Source organism: Giraffa tippelskirchi, chromosome 2 (genome assembly GCF_054371585.1).
Source record: "Giraffa tippelskirchi isolate mGirTip1 chromosome 2, T2T-mGirTip1v1.2.pri, whole genome shotgun sequence".
Taxonomy (NCBI): domain Eukaryota; kingdom Metazoa; phylum Chordata; class Mammalia; order Artiodactyla; family Giraffidae; genus Giraffa; species Giraffa tippelskirchi.
In genome coordinates, this window is record NC_137276.1 from 13196828 (window position 1) to 13220905 (window position 24078).

Below are 24078 nucleotides of genomic sequence, written 5' to 3' on the forward strand. Positions count from 1 at the left end.
AAACTTCCCCCTGTAGGAAGCTGAGACAGAAGAGACGAAAACAAGCCAATGAAACTTGCAGATCTTATCACAAAATAGAGCTTCCCCTGTGACTCAGCTGGTAAAGAATTTTCCTGCAATGCGAGAGACCTGAGTTCGATCCCTGGGTTGTGAAGATCCCCTGGAGAAGGGAAAGGCTACTACTCCAGTATTCTGGCCTGGAGAATTCCATGGGGTCGCAAAGAGTCAGATACAACTGAGCGACTTTCACTTTCACTTTTCTTTCACTTATCACAAACCATAGGGAGAGAGGGATACCTCAGTATAAATACTGAGTCTAATTCCATTAATATAAATGCCCATATCCCCAAACAGGCTGGCTCTACTCATAAGCCACTTTCATTAAAGGGGGAAAAAAAAAAAAAAGCCAGAAAAAGAAAGGTTCCGTGTCAAAGAACTCAATTGGAATCCTCGCTTGGTCCTCACTTCCTTGCCAGCAGTGCTCAAAAAGAAAAGAGAAGAAAATCCGAAGTCCGTGTGCATAAAAGTTCCATTCCCCATGGCGGAGGGTTTAATTAAAATCTTCAGATGTTTCTCTGTAGCTTGGAAGGCATTTTTTATGAAATTCATATATTACTGGAAGTGGCTCTGACAATTCTCGAGGTCAAAAGCTTTGTAAATGACATCAGTGGATCAGCAGCTTACCACCCTCTTCAGGATCTCTGTCCTGGTTTCTTTGCCTCCACTCTCATGGTGGGAAGGACTGACTATTCCAGGAGGCAGTAGGGTGTTTTCCAAATATGCGGTCAAATGACAGAATCCAGAAGAAATGGACTTCCCCGTATGTTCTTTCCTGATCCTTTCAGTAAATAATGTGTTGAGGGCTTGTCACGTGCCAGGTCCAAGTGGAAGCACTGAGGATACGGCAGTGAGCAAAGCAGACAAATCCTGAAAGTCATGGAGCCCATATTCTAGTGGGGAAGACAGATCATAAACAAACTAGACAGCATCCCGGTGGTTCCCTGGGTGAGCTCCTGGGCCGGCAGCCCCTGGGGGATGGAGAAATGCACGTTCTCAAGCTCTAGGACAGACACTGATGTGACAAACCCTCCAGGTGACTCGGATGTACACTCAAGTTTGAGTCCTCATGTGGTGAGAAGCTATGGAGAAAAGGAGAGCATCCAGAGTGGGTGTGGCTGATACCAGCAAATGTTAAGATAGTGAAGCCCTTACCCCCTGCACTCTGGAGGAGCCCAGATTCCAGTGTCAGCACTGCCGCTATGAACTGTGTCACCTCAAACGGGTCAACCTCTCTGTGTCTCGGGTCTCCTCCTGAAAAATGGAGATACGAATAGTACCTATCTTATAGGACTGTGAGGATTAAAGAAAATGCTGAATATGAAAGTGCTCAGGGGATTTCTCTGGTGGGACTGTGGCTAAGACTCTGTCCTCCCAATGTAGGAGTTCCGAGTTCAATCCCTGGTCAGGGAACTAGATCCCACATGCCGCAACTGAGTCTGCATGTCGCAAACTGAATAAGATCCTGCCTGCTGCAACTAAGACCCGGTGCAACCAAATAAATAAATAAATATTTTAAAGTACTCAGATCCTGACACATAGCAAATCATATCCTTGTAGGGAGACAGTTCTCTGGGGTTTCTTGCATTACTCCCATCTTGCAAGCATGGTGCTAACTACCTTTGTTGCAAACTATTTTTGTGAGAGTGTTTATATATAAACAGGATTCACTGATGGCTCAGCAGGTAAAGAATCTGCCTGCAATGCAGAAGACATGGGTTCGATCCCTGGGTCAGGAAGATTCCTTGGAAAAGGACATGGCAACCCACTCCAGTATCCTTGCTTGGAAAATCTCATGGACAGAGGAGCCTAGCAGGCTACAGTCCACAGAGTTGCAAAGTGTCCTGCATGACTGAGCACGCACACACATGTATGCATGTTGTGTGTAAGCAGCCTTAGAAGATTGAGATAGTGTTGCTCTCTGGGGAAAAGAGCAGCCATGCTTACTCTCCAGTATAACAAAGAATGTCTTCCTTTGGAGCTAAGGCAGCCAAGCTTACTCTCATTATAAAGATCCAATTCCCTAAGGAACTTCTTTAATGAAAGCCACGCAGGGACACATGTCATCGCACCCTCTTCAGTTCAGTTCGCTTACTCGTGTCCGACTCTTTGCGACCCCATGAACCGCAGCACGCCAGGCCTTCCTGTCCATCACCAACTCCCTGAGTCCACCCAAACCCATGTCCATCGAGTCGGTGATGCCATCCAGCCATCTCATCCTCTGTCGTTCCCTCTCCTCCTTCCCTCAATCTTTCCCAGCATCAGGGTCTTTTCCAATGAGTCAGCTCTTCGCATCAGGTGGCCAAAGTATTGGAGTTTCAGCTTCAACATCAGTCCTTCCAATGAACACCCAGGACTGATCTCCCTTTAGGATGGACTGGTTGGATCTCCTTGCAGTCCAAGGGACTCTCAAGAGTCTTCTCCAACACCACAGTTCAAAAGCATCAATTCTTCGGTGCTCAGCTTTCTTTATGGTCCAACTCTCACATCCATACATGACCACTGGAAAAACCATAGGCTTGACTAGACGGACCTTTGTTGGCAAAGTAATATCTCTGCTTTTTAATATGCTGTCTAGGTTGGTCATAACTTTCCTTCCAAGGAGTAAGTGTCTTTTAATTTCATGGCTGCAGTCACCACCTGCAGTGATTTTGGAGCCCAGAAAAATAAAGTCAGCCACTGTTTCCACTGTTTCCACTGTTTCCCCATCTATCTGCCGTGAAGTGATGGGACCAGATGCCATGATCTTAGTTTTCTGAATGTTGAGCTTTAAGCCAACTTTTTCACTCTCCTCTTTCACTTTCATCAAGAAGCTCTTTAGTTCTTCTTCACTTTCTGCCATAAGGGTGGTGTCATCTGCATATCTGAGGTTATTGATATTTCTCCCAGCAATCTTGATTCCAGCTTGTGCTTCATCCAGCCCAGCGTTTCTCATGATGTACTCTGCATAGAAGTTAAATAAACAGAATGACAATATACAGCCTTGATGTACTCCTTTTCCTATTTGGAACCAGTCTGTTGTTCCATGTCCAATTCTAACTGTTGCTTCCTGACCTGCATACAGGTTTCTCAAGAGGCAGGTCAGGTGGTCTGATATTCTCATCTCTTTCAGAATTTTCCACAGTTTATCGTGAGCCACACAGTCAAAGGCTTTGGCATAGTCAATAAAGAAATAGATGTTTTTCTGGTACTCTCTTGCTTTTTCGATGATCCACCCTCCTAGTATCACATTATTGGAATCAGTGCAAAAAGTGCTGAGACAGTGGCCACTGCTTGTGAGTACAATAAGTCCCCTACATAAGAACCTTCAAGTTGTGGACTTTCAAAGATACAAATGTGTAATTTACTAATGAAGATCTGATAAAATTAAAGGCCTAGAGGAAGGACGAAGAGAGACAAGAAGAAGAAGAAGTAACTGAAGGACCAAAGAGATTCACGATGCAAGAGATGGCAAAGGGATTTTTTTGACTTGAGGAGGCACTGTTAGATTTTTGAGACACAGGGCCCAAACGTAGAACTGTATATGACGGTTGCAACAGCTGTTCAGAATGCAATCCAGTGCTACCGTGTCATCTATGAGAAGAAGAAAAGAGCTACGACTCAGACATACTGGATTTTCTTTTTTTTTTAGAAACAGGATAGATAGAATTGAATCTAGCAAGAAACCAAGTTTGGCATAACCAAAGTTATGCCATCAGCATCGGTTGTGAGTGAGATTGCAACTTGCCCTCTGCTATTGCTGTTGATCCTTCAGCTCTACCATCTCCCACCTCTTACCCCTCCTCCAGTCAGTAACTCTTCTTGCCTGTTCACTCACTGCCAGCTCCTGGATGCCAGTGGTTGTACTGTACTACTGTACTTTTCAAGGTACTGTGCTATAAGATTAAAAATGTTTTCTTTTTTTGTTTTTATATATTATTTGTGTGAAACTATAAACCTACTATAGTACAGTACTATATAGCTGATTGTGTTAGTTGGGTACCTAAGCTAACTTTGTTGGACTTATGGACAACAGAACAGAACTCATTCATATGTAGGGGATTTACTGTGATAAATTGTCCTTGGTCTCTGACTCAGGAGTCTAGTATCCTCTACCAACATCCATGAAACAGTGGCAAGCTGACTTGCTGGCTTTAAATAGGGCGAAATCTCAGCCCTTTCAGAGCTCTTGATGATCCTGTATGAATGTCTGTCTGAAGGTGTGTTAGTATTGCTGCTGTTATTCCCCTATGTACCAAATTTCGTAATAAACAAAAATACACCTGGTGACTCCAGCCTTCAGAGAGTTTCCTAATGACCCAAAGAGGTTAAATATCTATGTAAAGATGACATGAAAGACAGTAAAGCAGGTTTGAATCTAGGTTCTGGACTCTCACTCACTATGGGAACTCTGTAAGCCTCAGTATCTTATTTGTTAAGTGGTGTTAGTAATAATGCTTATTGTGTGAACTTGTTGTGGACATTAAGATAATGCATGTAGAAAGTGTAGCCCAAGGCCTGGTATGCAGTAAGCACTCAGTTATCATTAGCTGGCATTACTGTATTTTGTATATACAATATGATCAGAGCATTTTCTACCCTCTTCCTGGATCTTTAGGGAAGTGAGACACCAATACTGTACCACATTCCAGGCAGAAGCTGCCTTTCAACTACCCAAACCTCTAGTCAGTGTATTCCTGGATTCTGTCCAAAAAAATTCTCCAAATTCAGCTCCTATAGGTGGGGTAGAGGACTGATTTTAGAGTCAGAAAGCTATCATTTCATATATAATTTGAGGTTTAATAGGATAATATAATAATTTGAAGTTTATATTGTTCAGTTCAATTCAGTCACTCAGTCGTGTCCGACTCTTTGCAACCCCATGGACTGCATGCAGCATGCCAGGCTTCCTTGTCCATCACCAACTCCTGGAGTTTGCTCAAACTGATGTCCATCGAGTTGGTGATGCCATCCAACCATCTCTGTCATCCCCTTCTCCTCCTGCCTTCAGTCTTTCCCAGCATCGGGGTCTTTTTCAATGAATCAGGTCTTCGCATCAGGTGGCTAAGTATTGCAGCTTCAGCTTCAGCATCAGTCCTTCCAATGAACAACCAGGACTGATCTCCTTTAGGATGAACTGGTTGGATCTCCTTGCAGTCCAAGGGACTCTCAAGAGTCTTCTCCAACACCACAGTTCAAAAGCATCAATTCTTCGTTGCTCAGCTTTCTTTATGGTCCAACTCTCATATCCATACATGACTACTGGAAAAAGCATAGCTTTGACTAGATGGACCTTTGTTGGCAAAGTAATGTCTCTGCTTTTTAACATGCTGTCTAGGTTGGTCATAGCTTTTCTTCCAAGGAGCAAACATCTTTTAATATGGCTGCTGTCACCATCTGCAGTGGTTTTGGAGCCCAAGAAAATAAAGTCTCTTACTGTTTCCATTGTTTCCCATCTCTTTGCCATGAAGTGATGGGACCGGATGCCGTGATCTTTGTTTTTTGAATGTTGAGTTTTAAGCCATCTTTTTTACTCTCCTCTTTCACTTTCATCAAGAGGCTCTTTAGATCCTCTTCACTTTCTGCCATAAGGGTTGTGTCATCTGGATATCTGAGGTTGTTGATATTTCTCCTGGCAATCTTGATTCTAGCTTGTGCTTCATCCAGCTTGGCATTTCGTGTGATGTATTCTGCATGTAAGTTAAATATTCAGGGTGACAATATACAGCCTCGACATACCCCTTTGCCAATTTCCCAACTATACGGTTGGTTGTTTGTAAAGATTTTATTACTATACATAAAACTCCAGCACATAATTTATATTCAGCCAGTGTTATTCATTGCAGTCCCCTTGGCTGCAAGAGCATGGTTTAGTGGACCATTCCTTTTTATGACTGCATTCCAAGGACTTTTTGTAATGGCTGGCACATAACAGATGTTCAATAAAAAGTTTTGACTGAATGAACCCAAGTACCTACTATATAATTAATAAATTCTGAAAAAAAATTTTGGCCATGCTATGTGGCATGTGGGATCTTAGTTCCCTGACCAGGGATGGAACCCACACCCCTTTCACTGGAAATACAAAGTCTTAACCACTGGACAGCCAGGGAAGTACCTAATTAACCAATTCCTATTTCCCCTTCCTTTGGAGATGTTTCTGCTCTAAAATGTCCTCAGTACATTTTTCTGAAATCAAAAATTCTTGACAAAACTCTTCATTTCCTCAACTTCCTCTCTGCCACTGACTTTTAAACCTCTGTAGGCCACAGAAAGACCCTCTCTGTGAAAAAACACACATGTGAACAGATACACAGCATTCTGGTACAGAACGCAGTGGTTCTTGGCTCTCCTAAACCCATCCCATTTAGAGGACCCCATTTACACGTTCCTGTTCTACAGTACACAGTCCACTAAGATAAGAAGGCCAAGAAAACCCATCCTCTCTGTCTGTCCCAAATCAACAAGCTATTGTGGACAATCTATATAACACAGTGGCTATTTCATCCTTCTAGTCAAGTGTGCCCCCTTCATGGGTCACAGCTTTGTCGTGGTGAAGGGGTCTGTATAACTCAAATGATGCTATGAGCCATGCTGTGCAGGGCCACCCAAGATGACCCAAGATGGATGTGTCATAGTGAAGCGGAAGACTGAAGGTAAAAGGAGAAGGGGGTGGTAGAGGATGAGATGGTTAGTTAGATAGTATCAGACTCCATGGACATGAATTTGAGCAAACTCCAGGAGATAGCGAAGGACAGGGAGGCCTGGCTTGCTGCAGTCCATGGCGTTGGAGGGAGTGGGACGGGGTGGGATGGGTGATCACAAAGAGTCGGGCATGACTTAGCAACTAAACAACAACAAAAGCCAAGTCTACATAAAACCTAGGGGAGCAAAGCTAAAGGAATTCAGATATTTTAGGTTCCTTAAAATAGGCTTGTGATCTTTGAATAAGCTCATGGAAATATTATTTGTAAAAATAGGTTCATTCAGTCTCACTGATCATGCTTCTCATCCTGAGAAGTCTTAATGTACTTTCTATACTTCCCCTCTCCTTCCATTCTCTAGTGGTGAGAACACCCAATGGTCAAAGAATTATCAGCCTTCTCTGAGCCCTAGAAAACTGGGCAGTAAGGACGTTTTTGGAAGCAGAAAGGAGAGTTGAATGGGAGAAGACTTGCTAAAATAAATCACATCAAGTGCCATGTTTAACCTCAAAAAACACTTCACCAGGGTTTCTAATTGATTGACAGGGAAACTCAAAGGGAGAAGTGGGGAATGGATGAAAATACGTACGTAAAACTGCCCAAAGGAAGAACCTGAAGAGTTCAGGCATAGATTTTCTGAGAAGATGAAAGTATAGGCTTTCATGTATTCACGAATTAGGCAGCGAGTTTTTTTCCATTTGGAAGCTAGAAAAAGAGAACGATCTGCTGCCCAAGACAAAGAAAATGATTTGGGCCCAGAGGGAACTGTCGCTCATACCTGCACTGTCCAGGGGCTGGAGGAGGATTAGAGCCGCCATTTTGGCTTCTCTAGAGTGAAGCTGCAAAACAATGTCTAGTAGTTGCTAGGCAACCATTAGCTCATTGCTCTGCCCTTTTCCATTAAACATTATCTGCCTTCTTAGATTGTTTTAATTTATATTTTCAAACAGGGAAGGTAAAGCAACAGAGAGTCATCAGTGTGACCTAACACTAAAAATGCATTTGAGGTAAAGGTTTTTGCAAAGGTTAGATCACTCTTGGGTGAGATGTTAAAATTAGTGACTGTTGACTAAAACCTCTTCCGTCAAACATTTCATCACTTGACCTTATGTTTCCCGGTGCCAAAAATAACACTGGAGACAAAGATAATCTCTGAAGGTTGTAAAACTTAAGGTCACAGGTTTTTACATTGATTCAGTTTGATTCATTCTCTCAGTGCTCTGCTGTGACCTACCCCAACCTAGGGCTTGTTGTAAAGCAAGTTTATCAGCAAAGAATGGCTGTTCGAGGCGGTGAAATGGAGTTCTGGCTCTGCTCAGCTTTGCAGGCAACTGAAATCCCGTTATTCACAATATCTGAGCAGAGAGATAGGGAAAGACCACCTGTTTATGTAAAGAACAATTTCTGGAACATAAAAATGAAAAGTACCCGAAAGACAATGTATGTAAGTCTTTGTTCAGAAACTCATGTGCACTGAAGTTTTAGAGATACATCTGTGACTTTTACAAAAGAGGATGAGGAGGTACTCAGCAAAAAGGGTACAGAATCAAAACTAGGAGATTTACTGTTAGCCTGCCATGGACCATGCACATGGGGTCTTTTTTTGAATTTCAGTAGGTTCACTGTTTGGCTCAGGGGACCTGTCTGGGAAGGGATTTGGGGAAAAAAGGTGAATTCCACAGACTGGGGCTCAAACACTTAAAGCTGCATTTATAAAGTTAGCTCTCTCACTTCCGTACACATCCAAGATGAAGGAGATGAGAGTGGGTATAAGGTCCGGGAGAGTGAAACATGCAGCTAACTAGATTCTAAGCCTGGTTCTCCTGCTCATAAGTTGTGTGACCTTGGGTAGCTTTCCTGTGTTGTTTATCTGTAAGTGAGAGTAATAATACCTGTTTCATCAGGGCTGTTATGAGAACTAAACAATACAATGGATAGTAAATTGCAGTCACCATTACTATTACTTTATTGTTGCTAGTAAACCACCTGACTGCCAATAGCGTTTCTCTACAGTAGAGAAGCACCGCATCACGTTGCCTCTTTCAGATGTCTGTTATTCTTCCAGACTGCATTTAGTGTTCTAAATGCAACTTCCTCTGGACTGGAAGAATATACATACCATACGATTCCAACTATATGACATTCTGGAAAAGGCCAAGATTTGGAGACAATAAAAATAATCAGGGTTTACCAGGGCTGGGGCTGAGGGACAAGAAAAGAGATGGATGAAAATGTGGAGCACAGAAGATCTGGGGCAGTGAACGCACTCTGTATGATATAATGATGGATCTGTGTCATACATTTGAATGAACACAGAGAGTGAACCCTAAGGTCAGAGGTGGGCTTTGGGTGATTATGATGTGACAGTCTAGGTTCATCCCGGTAACAAATGTATCACTCTGAGAAGTAATACTGATTATGGAGAAGACTATGCAAGTGTGGGGGAAGGGCATATGGGACAGCTCTGTACCTTCCTCTCAATTTTGTTAGAAACCTAAAACTGCTCTAAAAAAATCGTCTTTACATTAAAAAGAAAAGAAGAGAATGTAGACTTCCCTCTTGTTGTCACTTTCCTCTGCAAGCTTACAGTCCAGTGCGGGAGAAAAAAGTTATCAGACTCACTCAAATAGATTAAGAGTAAACTGGGGTAAGGGGCTTCCCCAGTGGATCAGTGGTAAAGAACCCCTCTGCCAATGCAGGAGACTCAGGAGACGCAGGTTCGATCCCTGGGTGGGGAAGATCGCCCAGAGAAGGGAATGGCAGCCCACTCAAGTACTCTTGCCTGGGGAATCCCATGGACAGAGGAGCTTGGTGGGCTACAGTCCATAGGGTCACGAGAGTGGGACATGGCTTAGTGACTAAAAGAAGAAACAACAAAAACTGGGGTAAATGGTGGAAAGGAACTCTTGATTCTAGACGAGGCCACGATGAGTGGACGTGACTGGATCAAGATCCAGGAGGACCAGCGAGACATCCCTGAGGACAAGGGAGTGGGATTCAGCTCAAAAAAAGCAAGGGGACACGCAAGGGGACAATCAATGTGAGGCCCTCTGGTGCAGGGAAGTGGCACACTTAGAGGCTCAAGGCGGTTGGGGTAACTAAGAGAAATTCAGGAGTGAATAGGTCAGGGGCAAAGCTGCAGGTCAAGAGTAGAATAAGCCCGGTCCAACCGCATAGCGTGTTGATGACTCAACTGGGCTGTGATTTCAATGACAGTGTTTTTTAGGTCTTTCTTTCCAAACGAGTCAAATTCTCCAAAGACTACCGTTCTTTCCTTAGAGGTTGAAGGCTTGGCTACCAAGTCTCCAGGACCTAAATGACTAAGTGGGTGGGCATCTCAACTTCTGGCATGTGTGCCTTCCCTTATCCCCCTGGTTTGATGTGTTTTCCCTCCTCCTACCATGTCCAATGGGCTTCCTAGTTGGCACACTGGTAAAGAATCTGCCTGCCAATGCGGGAGACACAGGAGATGTGATCCTTGGGTTGGGAGGATCCCCTGGAATAGGGAATGGCAACCCACCCCAGTATTCTTGCCTGGAAAATCCCATGGACATAGGAGCCTAGCGGGCTACAGTCCAGGGGATCACAAAGAGTCATGTATGACTTACCCAGTAAAAAAAACCACATCACCACCACCATGTCAAATATCTCTCAGTTCAAAGACATTCTGTTTGTCTTCTCCACAGACAGGGTAGGGAAGGATATCAGTTTAAAAGCCACATGCTTGTAAACGGATTTTCCATCTGTGCTCTTTACTTGTCCAACCACCCTTCACCCCTCCATGTCCAGAGGTGACTGGAGCCATTATGTCTTATACCCTGTGTGTACTGAGTGGGTCTTGGCTTTCCCCATTGGCCCCTTAAGGATCTGATCATCTCAGGTTTACTTTATTCTTTCCAGCTTCTATTAACTTAGTCGCTAATGACTCTTTCTATTTACTGTCCTTGTACATACATCCTTTGAAAAATGATTTTACTACTATCTGGTGAAAGGAATAAAAATTGATATGTTCCATCCACTATTTTTGTCCAGAATTCTTAGTTTTTTAAAAATCAACTCCATGAAATGTGATATATGCACAATAAGCTTCATCCATTTAAAATGTGCAATTCAAGGATTTCCCTAGGGGTCCAGTGGCTAAGGCTCCATGCTCCCAATGCAGGGGTCCTGGGTGTGATCCCTGGTCAGGGAACTAGACCCCATATGCCACAACTAAAGATCTTGAATGCCACAACTAAGACCTGGCACAGCCAAATCAATCAATAAGTTTTTTAAAAAATTAAAAAATAAAATGTGCAATTCACTAGTTTTAACAGAAGTATATACCTAGAAACTTCTACCATAATTAAGATACAAAACATTTCCATCACCCTCAAATAGTCCTGGTGCCCCATTTGCAGTCCAAACCTCCCTCCAGTGTCTGAAGTGGAGACAGTGTTTTTATCACTATAGATTAGTTTGTATTTTCTATGACTTTATAAAAATGGAATCATGCAATATTTACTCTTTTTGTGGTCTGGCCTTTTTTTTTCACTCAGCATAATGATTGTGAGATTCATTCCTGTGGCTGCATACACAGTGGTTTACTCTTTTGTCTTCATTGTGTGAGTATACCACCAGTTGTTTATCCTCCTGCTAAAGGGCATTGTTTCTAGTTTGGGGCTATTGTGACTAAAACCACTGTGAAGATTTGTGCACAAGCCTTTGCATGGAAACGCTCATTCTTTTTTTTAGAATATTTATTGATTTGGCTGCGCCAGGTCTTAGTTGCAGCACGTGGATCTTTGATCTTCCTTGTGGCATGCAGGATCTTTAGCTGCGGATTGTGAACTTCTTAGTTGGGGCACGTGGGATCTAGTTTCCTGACCAGGGATTGAACCTGGGCCCCCCTGCATTGGAAGCTCAGATAGCCACTGGACCATCAGAGAAGTCCCTCATTCATTTTTAATTTAGCTATTTCAATAGCCACTTACTGGGTCTTGCTGTCCCCAACCTTTCCCTATGCCAGTGTAGCCTGCACATTGCTTCCAGAACATTCTTCCCAATGCACAGCTCTGATCTCATACCTTTAAAGATGCCTCATAGTCTATAAGTAAAAGTCAATATTTTTTATTGCCAAGAGCATTCATATATCTTTTCACATCACTCATAATCCATCTCTCCTCTGACCACATCAAACCCACTCTCATCCGGAAGCCGCCTTCACACTCGCAGACCCTTGGAACTTCCTCTTCCCTACTCTTCCAGGAGAGCCTCCCCTATCGCTGTTCATGAGCTGCTGAGGAATTACAGCTATTACAGGAAAGGAACAAGGGCTATCGCCTCCATGAAATTCAAATCGGCCATCGATCTCGGCTTCCATTCTCCACCAACACTTGTATACCCCTCATGGACTGACTGTGTTTTGCACAGAGGTGGCATTCTACCTGTTGAGTAAACATGTGGGTAAATTTAAACTCTGTGTGTAGGAGTTGTTAACAGGATGCAATGTATCTTGCATTGCTGGGAGATGAAACAAAACATACAGGTTATCCGGGTAACCTAAAATAGTTAGTGTTGAAAATAAACACTTTATGGAAGTATTTCTAAGTTCAGTTCAGTACAGTTCAGTCATTCAGTCGGGTCCAACTCTTTGCAACCCCTTGAATCACAGCATGCCAGGCCTCCCTGTCCATCACCAACTCCCAGAGTCTACCCAAACCCATGTCCATCGAGTCGGTGGTGCCATCCAGCCATCTCATCCTCTGTCATCCCCTTCTCCTCCTGCCCCCAATCCTTCCCAGCATTAGGGTCTTTTCCAATCAGTCAACTCTTCGCATGAGGTGGCAAAAGTATTGGAGTTTCAGCTTCAACATCAGTCCTTCCAATGAACACCCAGGACTGATCTCCTTTAGGATGGACTGGTTGGATCTTCTTGCAGTCCAAGGGACTCTTAAGAGTCTTCTCCAACACCACAGTTCAAAAGCATCAATTCTTTGGTGCTCAGCTTTCTTCACTGTCCAACTCTCACATCCATACATGACTACTAGAAAAACCATAGCCTTGACTAGACAGACCTTTGTTGGCAAAGTAATGTCTCTGCTTTTTAACATGCTATCTAGGTTGATCATAACCTTCCTTCCAAGGAGTAAGCGTCTTTTAATTTCATGGCCGCAATCACCATCTGCAGTGATTTTGGAGCCCAAAAAAATAAAGTCTGACACCGTTTCCACTGTTTCCCCATCTATTTGCCGTGAAGTGATGGGACCAGATGCCATGATCTTAGTTTTCTGAACGTTGAGCTTTAAGCCAACTTTTTCACTCTCCTCTTTCACCTTCATCAAGAGGCTCTTTAGATCTTCTTCACTTTCTGCCATAACGGTGGTATCATCTGCATATCTGAGGTTATTGATATTTCTCCTGGCAATCTTTATTCCAGCTTGTGTTTCTTCCAGCCCAGCATTTCTCATGATGTACTCTGCATATAAGTTAAATAAGCAGGGTGACAATATACAGCCTTGACGGACTCCTTTTCCTATTTGGAACCAGTCTGTTGTTCCATGTCCAATTCTAACTGTTGCTTCCTGACCTGCATACAGGTTTCTCAAGAGACAGGTCAGATGGTCTGGTATTCCCATCTCTTTCAGAATTTTCCACGGTTTATTGTGATCCACACAGTCAAATGCTTTGGCATAGTCAATAAAGCAGAAATAGATATTTTTCTGGAACTCTCTTGCTTTTTCGATGACCCAGCGGATATTGGCAATTTGATCTCTGGTTCCTCTGCCTTTTCTAAAACCAGCTTGAACATCTAGAAGTTCACGGTTCACGTATTGCAAGTAGGAAGTCAGGAAACACCTGGCATAACAGGCGAATTTGGCCTTGGAGTACAGAATGAAGCAGGGCAAAGGCTAATAGAGTTTTGCCAAGAGAATGCACTGGTCATAGCAAACACCCTCTTCCAACAACAGAAGAGAAGACTCTACACATGGACATCACCAAATGGTCAACACCGAAATCAGATTGATTATATTCTTTGCAGCCAAAGATGGAGAAGCTCTATACAGTCAGCAAAAACAAGACCGGGAGCTGACTGTGGCTCAGATCATGAACTCCTTATTGCCAAATTCAGACTTCAGTTGAAGAAAGTAGGGAAAACCACTAGACCATTCAGGTATGACCTAAATCAAATCCCTTATGATTATACAGTGGAAGTGAGAAATAGATTTAAGGGACTAGATCTGATAGACAGAGTGCCTGATGAACTGTGGACAGAGGTTCATGACATTGTACAGGAGACAGAGATCAAGACCATCCCCATGGGAAAGAAATGCAGAAAAGCAAAATGGCTGTCTGAGGAGGCCTTACAAGTAGCTGTGAAAAGAAGAGAAGTGAAAAGCAAAGGAGAAAAGGAAAGATATTCCCATCTGAATGCAGAGTTCCAAAGAATAGCAAGGAGAGATAAGAAAGCCTTCCTCAGCAATCAATGCAAAGAAATAGAGGAAAACAACAGAATGGGAAAGACTAGAGATCTCTTCAAGAAAATTAGAGATACCAAGGGAACATTTCATGCAAAGATGGGCTCCATAAAGGACAGAAATGGTATGGACCTAACAGAAGATACTAAGAAGAGGTGGCAAGAATACACAGAAGAACTGTACAAAAAAGATCTTCATGACCCAGATAATCATGATGGTGTGATCACTCACCTAGAGCCAGACCTCCTGGAATGTGAAGTCAAGTGGACCTTAGAAAGCATCACTACGAACAAAGCTAGTGGAGGTGATGGAATTCCAGTTGAGCTATTTCAAATCCTGATAGATGATGCTGTGAAAGTGCGGCACTCAATATGCCAGCAAATCTGGAAAACTCAGCAGTGGCCACAGGACTGGAAAAGGTCAGTTTTCATTCCAATCCCAAAGAAAGGCAATGCCAAAGAATGCTCAAACTACCGCACAATTGCACTCATCTCACACGCTCGTATTTGTAAAGTGAGTGATAAATATCTCTTACTTCTTAACCAGATTTAACTGAACATAATTGAGACTGGGTAATGGATCAGAGTAATCACTATGATCATCATTTGTAGATCTGTATGGTGATGTCAGGAATATCGATAGAGCGGATGTATACAGCAGTTTCACACCTTCACTAAATATCCCCATACAGCTGCACTTTTATTTCCTTTCTCCATTAGGTTATCATTTCTGACCACACAGTGGTCAGCTGCCTTCTGTTACTCATAATTACCAATGAGATAGCCTGCAGTATAAAGAAATTGGGTGTGTTCAACTGCATAGACTTATCAATCCTTAAAGATTGTGATCATGTGCCTGTGATCCCAGGCACAGAATAGAGAATGGCTTAGTGGCTAGAGCTGTTTGTTAATTGACGTAGGTTATGTCTTCAACAAAGGAAAGGGGGCCCAGAATGCAGTGAACTGATGGAGGTGACATGCTGGTTAGCTACACAACTGAGACCAGAACCCAAGCTCCCAAACTCTTGTCCCAGGACTCACTCTTTCTGTACAATTTATTTACAGAGAGTAGAGATACACAATTCTACTCTAATTTATACCTATATTTTGGGTGGCTGTGTTTCAGGAAGCATCATCATCAGATAGGTTTAATTTGGCCATGTAAATATTAACCAATGTGGATCTCCCCACATTCTGTTCTCTGGGGAAACTATTTTTATTCTGTACAAAAAGTTCTCCTCGTTGACAAAATGAAGCCCAATAGGGAGTTGCTCTTTGTACAGTTGGGGAGCATGTATTTGCAATTAAAAGCAATGACGTTTCTAGGAAGTCACAGTCAAAAAATTCTGCTCAGATGTGTAAGAGTGGATCCACATGCAGAAGGAAGGCTCTAATGGGCTTGGTTGGACTGGCTTGGAAATTAACACTGCAAGCTTTTCCCTTTCAAGACTCCAAGGGAAATAATCAGTAGGTTGGAACCAGGCTGGCTCTATGAGAGGCTGTGATAATAACTGCTTTGAGAATTCCTTGGAGGATAGGATGACGCCCTGAGCAAGGAGAGAGGTTTATGAAGCTTGATTGGGCTGCTCTTCACTGAGGTCTTTTGCCTTCATACCCTTCCTCCTCTCAGACCATTCCTTTTCAGTCTTTTCTGTTGAATCCTTAAAGGCAGACTCCCAAGTCAAGAGATCTTTTGTTTATCTTTGAACCACTGTGGGTGATCACATTATTGGCCCCAATTCCTTACCTCTCTCTGTATTCATCCTTTCCTAGTGACTTTGTAGTTCTCCCACCAGCTGCATGAGCAGAATGGCAGAGTATCATTTCATGCTCCTTGAATCTGGGCTTAGCCATGTGACCTGTATTGGTTAGTGACATATGGGTGAAAGGACAATGTGCCAACTCTGATCCTGAGCTTGTGTTTCCTGATCCTGAGCTTGTTGTTTGATTCCTCTACCATCACTGTAAGAGAAATATACCTACATTAGGCAGGAGATCAACAGACGATGAGAGACATATGGAATGTGGCTGCCCCAACCAACCAACAGACCTCCAATGAGAGTTACCAAGATATCTGAAGCAGAGTCATCAGATGTGAGCAGAGTCATCAGCTGAGCCCAGCCTATATCAGATCCAAGCAGACCCACAGATGTGAGCAATTATAAATCATTGATATTTTAAGCCACTGAGAGTTGGATGGTTTGTTACACTACAGAACTAACTGATACAAACCTCCCACAAGCTCTGAAAGAAAGGTCTATCAGAAAGCAAAAGAGCTGCTAAATGAAGGGTCAGGACAAGTCCACCTACTGTGTTAGAAACAAACAGATAACATAGATAGAGCCCTTCTTTATACCTGGATAAGAAAGGAGAAGGAGGAGGAGGGGCATGAGGAAGAGAAAAAAGAAAGAGGGAGAGAGGAGAAGGAAGAAAGAAAAGAAGGAAGGGAGGAAGGAAGGAAGAGAATTTGGGGCAATTGATTGAGAAGAAAAGAGATGAGCCTATAGCTTAAAAAAAAGGAAGGGAATTTTGCCTGAAGATGCAGAAGAAGATCATTCTTTAGGAAAAAAAAAACATTTACCAAAGGAAACAAAACTTTTAGATATCTTCTGCTTGGTACTTGTAATAAAATTGGAGAAAATATGGACTGTTGAAAATAAGAAGCTAAATGTAAGATAAGACAACAGTATTAACAATACACGTTCTCTTGAATCACTTACTCTGGTTCACTTGCCAGCTGCCACACTGCGAGGACACTCGAGTGTTCTGATAGGGAGGTCCATGGGGGAGAACCTTAGACCTCCTGCAAACAGGCAGTATCAATTTGCCAGCTTTGTTCATGAGCCATCTTGGAAGTGGGTCCTCCAGCCTTCAGATGATGGCTGTTGGAAGAGAGTGCAAGGTGGAAAGTGCAATGAAATTTGCAACCTACCCTCAGAAGTCACACTCCATCATTTCTTCAATATCCGAGTGATCACACAGTCAGCCCTATTCACTGTGAAAAGAACTATACAAGAATGATGAATGCCAAAAATTCTTTGGGGGCCATCATGGAGGCTGACTACTACACTCTGTGTGTGAGAAACTTGCCTAGTGGAAGAATTTTTCCAGTAAACAATAGTTGCTAACATTTATTCTGTCTTTCTATGTTATAGACCCCGTTGAACATGCTTTACATGTGTTTAATCTTCTCAACAACCCTATGAGGTAGGTATTATTATCCTCATTTTATAGACCAGGAAACTGAGGCATTAAGAGTTGGAGTAATTTGCCCAGTGTCATTCACTTAGTATGGACTGGCTTCAGAAGCCACACTTTTGTAAGCACTGTGTTATCCTGCCCCTTAAGCATACTAAATTTTATCACTACAGCTTGTTTGCAATTATTTTTAGGAGTGGAAGAGGAAATACCAAACAGCAGAAACAGTGTCAGACTTTATTTTTTGGGGCTCCAAAATCACTGCTGATGATGATTGCAGCCATGAAATTAAAAGGTGCTTACTCCTTGGAAGGAAGGTTATGACCAACCTACATAGCATATTTAAAAGCAGAGACATTACTTTGCCAACAAAGGTCCATCTAGTCAAGGCGATGGTTTTTCCAGTGGTCATGTATGGATGTGAGAGTTGGACCATAAAGAAAGCTGAGCGCTGAAGAATTGATGCTTTTGAACTGTGGTGTTGGAGAAGACTCTTGAGAGTCCCTTGGACTGCAAGGAGATCCAACCAGTCCATCCTAAAGGAGATCATTCCTGGGTGTTCATTGGAAGGACTGATGTTGAAGCTGAAACTCCAATACTTTGGCCACCTCATGCGAAGAGTTGACTTATTGGAAAAGACCCTAATGCTGGGAAGGATTGGGGGCAGGAGGAGAAGGGGACGACAGAGGATGAGATGGTTGGATGGCATCACTGACTCGATGGACATGGGTTTGGGTAGACTCTGGGAGTTGGTGATGGACAGGGAGGCCTGGCGTGCTGCGATTCATGGGGTCGCAAAGAGTCGGACATGACTGAGCGACTGAACTGAACTGAACTGAAGAGAAGTGAGGGTGGCTTGCTTGCTACTGTACTAAGAATAACCATTCCAGAATTCAGAAGCTTCTGCCCTGCTGGGAAGATCATGATCTACCCAGTGACCTTCTCTGTACAATGAGCAGGTAACAGTTGGCTCCCTGTTTCCTGTCACCGCCTGGTATCCTCCTCAGGATGCCTGCTGCTACAGAGTTTCTGCCACAACCAAGGTGCCCAAGCATTTTCACACCTCCCTAGAAAAGAACACAATTAACTTTCCTTTTAAATAAACTTCCCAAGCCAGTCTATTACTAGTTATCTGCTCTCTGCTGCCAGGGGGTGCAGATGACTGGGGAGCACCTGACTTACATGTTTGATGAGCATTGAGCATTAAATTATAAACAAAAATTCAACCTGCTCGGAAGGGCCCTCTCCTGTACACTTGACCCCAGGAAGTTATGAACTTGCCCCAGAAGAAAGCAACTGGATTTCCTGGGGCTGCCTCTGAGGCTCCTTAAGTAGAACAGGACTGGGGTAGACCAGTTGTATATTGAGACACAGCTGAGGCTCTGTATGAGGCCACCTGCAAGGTTAGGCCATCTCCTCCTGGGCCCTCAGTCAGGTTTTGGTCTCTCAGAAGATACTGCAGTGCCAGGCTTGGAGTGGAAAACCCACAGGGTTTCTCACAAAAAAATAGAAAGTATGGCTCAGAGCAGGGTGGAGGCATGAGGGAATAGCCTGCAGAGGACAGTGAGTGGGCACAGTGCCATTTTTGCTGCTCTAACTTCATATTCCTTCCCTTCTTTCTTTCTTTTTGGCTCAGGAGATGACTTAACATGTGGCTCACAGCTGACTCTTGTGAGGATCTCGGATAAATGATGAGAAGAAAAATAACACCTGGGTACCTTTATACTGTTCCTTCTGTGCAGATTGAGGACGGAGCCAGATGGCCTCTCCGCTCCACCCCCTTTATTTATGAAAGGCTTCACTTGCTTTTCAACAGGACAAGAGAGGGAGGGAGGGACACTGGAGTTTCATGTTCAGGGACAGGAAACAGTATGTATGAGCAAGCAGCCCCGGTAAGCCATTGAATATGGACGTGGTCACTGGGGCCCATGTCACTAGGGCCCTTTCTCTTCCCAAAGCCAAGGCTTGGGGTCCAACCAAGGACTGCTGGAGGTCATAATAAGAAGAGCCTAATAATAAGCACTTGTATAGCACTTCCCTTGTAGCTCAGCTGGTAAAGAATCTGCCTGCAAGTTGGGAGACCGGGGTTCAATCCCTGGGTTGGGAAGTTCCTCTGGAGAAGGGAATGGCAATCCACTTCAGGATTCTTGCCTGGAGAATTCCATGGACAGAGAAGCCTGGCGGGCTACAGTCCATGGAGTTGCAAAGAGTCAGACTCAACTGAGCAACTAACACACACAACACACATTTTAAAAGGAATCTTGATGTTCCTACTAAAGATGAAAAAATCAGCGTCGTTTGCCATAAGTAGAAAGGAAATGTAAGCATAAATTCAGTGAACACAGTGTTACTGAATGTTAGCTGGGTACTGCTGCCCCCCTGAGTTGAAAGATGGAGAGAGAAGAGGGAGGGGTCACGCTCACAGAGCTTGCCTCAGTGGATGCTGTGTTCTCTCAATGAGCCACGTGGCTTGTCCCTCCACTCTGAGAAAGCTGGTCTAGGATATCTCTCTTCTTCTTTTTTTAAAAATCTCTGTAAAAAGATAAAATTTCTTTCTTTCTTTATTTTATTTCTTTTTGTTTGATTTGTTTTTCATCTTTTGGCCATGCCACGTGGCATGTGGGATCCTATTTCCCTGACTAGGAATCGAACCCATGCCCCCTGCATTGACAGCAATGAGTCTTAACCACTGGAAAAGAAAGTGTTAGTCACTCAGTCATGTATGAATCTTTGCGATCCCATGGACTGTAGCCCTCCAGACTCCTCTGTCCATGGAATTCTCCAGCCTAGAATACTGGAATGAGTAGCCATTCCCTTCTCCAGGGGATCTTCCCAACCCAGGGATCGAACCCACATCTCCAGCATTTCAGGTGGATTCTTTACTATCTGCACCACCAGGGAAGCCCCTTCACTGCTGGATCACCAGGGAAATCCAGGACATCTCTCTTCTTATCGCTGAGGAAACAGAAGTTCAGAGAGGGGAACTGTTGTGCCCATGAGCATGTTGGTGGCTGAGCCCGGACCAGCACTCGAGACTGCCAACTCCTCAGCACGGCGGCCCCTGCACACCCATTTCTAGAAACATTTTTCACACAGGCCGCACCTACCAGGTTCATTCTTGAGTGGATTCAGACCATCTACATCTTAACTAGAGGCATGCCCTCTAAGCTGGTCCTTCAGTTCACATGTTTCTGGAGTAATTCCAAGCTTCCACTCTTGCAGCTGTCACTGTCCGTCCTGGAGAGAGCCCCAGGCCACGTGTGAGCTTGGACTCACGACCCCTTCACCTAGTGTGGTCTGCTTGACATTGTGGTATGTGTCACTTAACTTATTTCCATCTGCCAACCCATTTAGAAGTTCGGCTAATAGCACTTTCTCTATGTAAATACTTCAGAGGGCTGTTGTTAGAATCCAAGTGAGGTCATGGATTGGAAGATGCTCTGGTGCAATACACTGCTCTAAATAAGCACGCTCGTACTCACCCCAACACTCACTTATCTGGCATCCACAAGTGATGAGAACCACGGAGGAAGGGAAAAGGCATGTGAACAAACAAAACAGATATCTCCAAGTTGACTCATGCATTCGTGGGGCATCTACTTATCCTACAGCACAATGTGCCAGGTGCTAGCAGGGTATGAAAGAACAGAGATAGGGTGCCACGTGGCTCTGGCTTGAGGAGGTTCACAGTGTAAAAGATACCCATGCACTAAATCGATGAGGTTCTTCACCATGCGGATCCTTAACCTGGGCACTACCAGGCTTCCATGGCTCCCGGGCTAACAGGTTTGCTCATCTGTTTTCCTAAATCATGTAGCTTCAGAGGTAAAGATGAGAAGGAGGCAGGGGCTAATTCCCTGGGCAAGGACACCCTGAGTTGATGTAGAAGAGGGGCTGACTTGGAGGAAAGAGAGAGGAAAACTAAGAAGCAGGAATTTATACAATGAAGTCTGAGGTCTTTTAGTGGAGGAGCTCAAAACCTTACCTCAGCCCTGAAGTTTGTTGTTTTGTAGAGTTTAGTCATAAACAGCCACATATTCATAGTTACCTCCAGAATCGAGGGCTTTGTTTTTGCTGTTCCCTCCGCCTGGAACACTCTTCCGCAGACCTCTGCTGGCCTGCCTCTTCAATTGATTCATGTTTCTGCTCAAATGTCCCCAACCTCAGTGACACCCACCCTGGCCACCCTCTTCTCAGTATTTCCTGTCCTGCCTCTGGAACTTTTCCTCTATTTTTTTCCCATAGTGCTTATCACTGTTGGACATACTACTTTATCTCTCTCTCTATCATCTATTATCTATCATTTTTCTATCACATATTATGGCTTTGTTTGACTCCCTTCTATGGAGTATAAGTTCCATGAGTGCCAGAGTATTTGGTTGCCCGGCCCCCCCCCCCACCCCGAAATAGGTCCCGTGACCAGAGCATGTATTAGGTGCATATATTAGGCACTCAGTAAATATCTGTTGGTTAACCTCCAGCTCTGAGTCATTAAGGAAAGGTCAAAATGTAGTTAATATATTTTAAAAAGAGAGCAGTTGACAGCTGCTTTTGCCCTCATCATCTGTCACATTATAGCCTGTCAGTGTGCACCTTGTATTCATTCCTGGAGAGTGGACCCCATCTTCCTCATCTTTACACCCAATCTGAGCCAGGACCTACATAGAGAAGCCACACCCTTCTCCAGCCTGCCCCCTCTCATGGACTTCCCATGATGACTTCCCTGAAAGAATTTCTGCAGAGGAACAGGTTTACTCTTTTTTTTTTTTTTTTTCCCATTTGCCCAGTTTTTTTAATAATTTCCTTTCTTTCTTTTTTTCAATTTAACCAGTCTTTAGAAAGTCACTGAGGAGATAAGTAACCAGGATCCCTATGAAATAACTGACATAAAAAGACAGAGAAAATACAGTAAGTATCGCAACTCACTTGTCCATGATCAGCTACTTGGAGGAAAAACAAAAACTATAAAAGGCAAAACTTTTAAATTAGCAACCAGAAATGCCCTGCTTAACCTAAGTACTTTTTAGGCTACCGTTGCCATAGCAACTTGAAGCCCATTTTGGTGGTCACTGTGCCCAGTTCTATCGAAGCTAAAAATTACCTTAATTTTGTGCATGTGCTTGGACAACACAGTAAAGTCTGGGTTAACAGAATATTAAAACTTTTTAAATCAGTGAAATTACTTTTACTGGAGCAAAAGAAACCTCTCAATTCTAATAGTTTTTCTTTAAAAAAAAAGCATAATTTGTCAGACATTAAAATAACAAAAGGGCTTTGAGAAAGGATTATGGGTTTCTGATGTTTCACCAACAGAATAGATTTACTTTATATCCGACTGATGTTGTAATCTTGCATTCTGAGGTAATGGTTTAGCTCTTTCTCTTCCCATAAATAAAGATTTCAATGATAGCACTTCATTCCTTCTCTAGAGAATTCCTTTGGATTTTTTTTCCCTCTCAGACTTGTAAACCATTTCACCAGGATGGAGTACAAATTGGATGCAGGACTTCTTTCGGGGGCAGGGAACTCATTACCAGAGGTTTTCATTGCGAGGAGCTTAAAATGGAAAATGTTTAAAGTCTGGAGAGTTTGAATGGAGATGCTTCGCATCAGATGCTTTTGCTAACCACAAGGAGGAGGAGAAATTCCATTTTTGAAATGAGGAGTTCAAAGTTCTCTTCTTAAACCCAAAGATGCCTGGCCCTGGGATTTCTCTGAGCCTGAGGCTGCTGATGAATACGAACTTGGGGTAATTCTGATTTCAGAAAGAAAGCGCCTGTTTACTGCCCTGGCCCACTGATCACATGCATCTCTTTTCCCCCATTGCAACCTACAACTCTCACGGGCAGCATAGATTTAATTAGGGTGAAATCTCTTTAAAAATTCACATATATATCCCTTCCTCTGTAAAGCAACTGCAGAAGCTAGCCAGCCGTTGAATATCTTTTGAAATCGAACAACTGTATGTAAATAAAGGGCTGTTATTTACCAACAAGAGGACAAAGCCCCCAGCACCCCTTCAGCTCCAGGCCACTGCAGGACACCTCTCCTGGGCAACTTCAGACTTATTAGCCTGATTGCCAACTTTGGTTTGTTATTCACAAACTCACCCTGAGCCCCGTCTTTGAATGCAAAGAAGAAATGGTGTTTATGTTCCAGATTTTCTGCTTTATTCTCAGGACTGAAGTAAATGCTGAAGTATTTTCTGCCTCAGCAGAGCCAGCAGGGAAGAAACACTCGGTGTAATTACCTTAAACAAGCAGGCGATGGAGATCGCTTCTGCAGTTGCCTGGTAGGAGCCCCGGGAAAAGTGGAGGACATGGGGATTGCCTGTCTACACTCAGCCTTCCATGTATCTGCTCACTTGGGGACTAAAGGAGGGACCCACAATGTGATAGATACCTTCAAATGTGGCCCAATTTAGTGACAGAAATGTTTACTGCTCTCCAGCCAGTAAAACACATACTATTATTTGGATCTTACTTCGATTTTTTTTGAAAGATGAAAATTGATGAACATGTTTCAATGTTTTTTTTAAAGGAAAATCATTGTACTCAAGCAACACAAAATGACAGGAGCAAACATAAACTTTGCAATTACTAAAGATCACTAAAAAATCTATTAAAAAGGCATCACCGATGATAAACACTTATGAATCTGAAACAGAGATAGTTTCAGATGAAG

The 24078-nt window shown here is 43.3% G+C and overlaps 1 long non-coding RNA gene across 1 annotated transcript; it reads right to left on the reverse strand.

Annotated features, from left to right (window-relative positions):
- Positions 1 to 241: 241 nt before the first annotated feature.
- Positions 242 to 7575, reverse strand: LOC145524384 (uncharacterized). The gene is made up of 2 exons (XR_014067454.1): positions 7519 to 7575; positions 242 to 1139 (listed from the first exon to the last, which is right to left on the reverse strand). It is a non-coding gene; the product is annotated as an uncharacterized LOC145524384 (long non-coding RNA).
- Positions 7576 to 24078: the final 16503 nt, after the last annotated feature.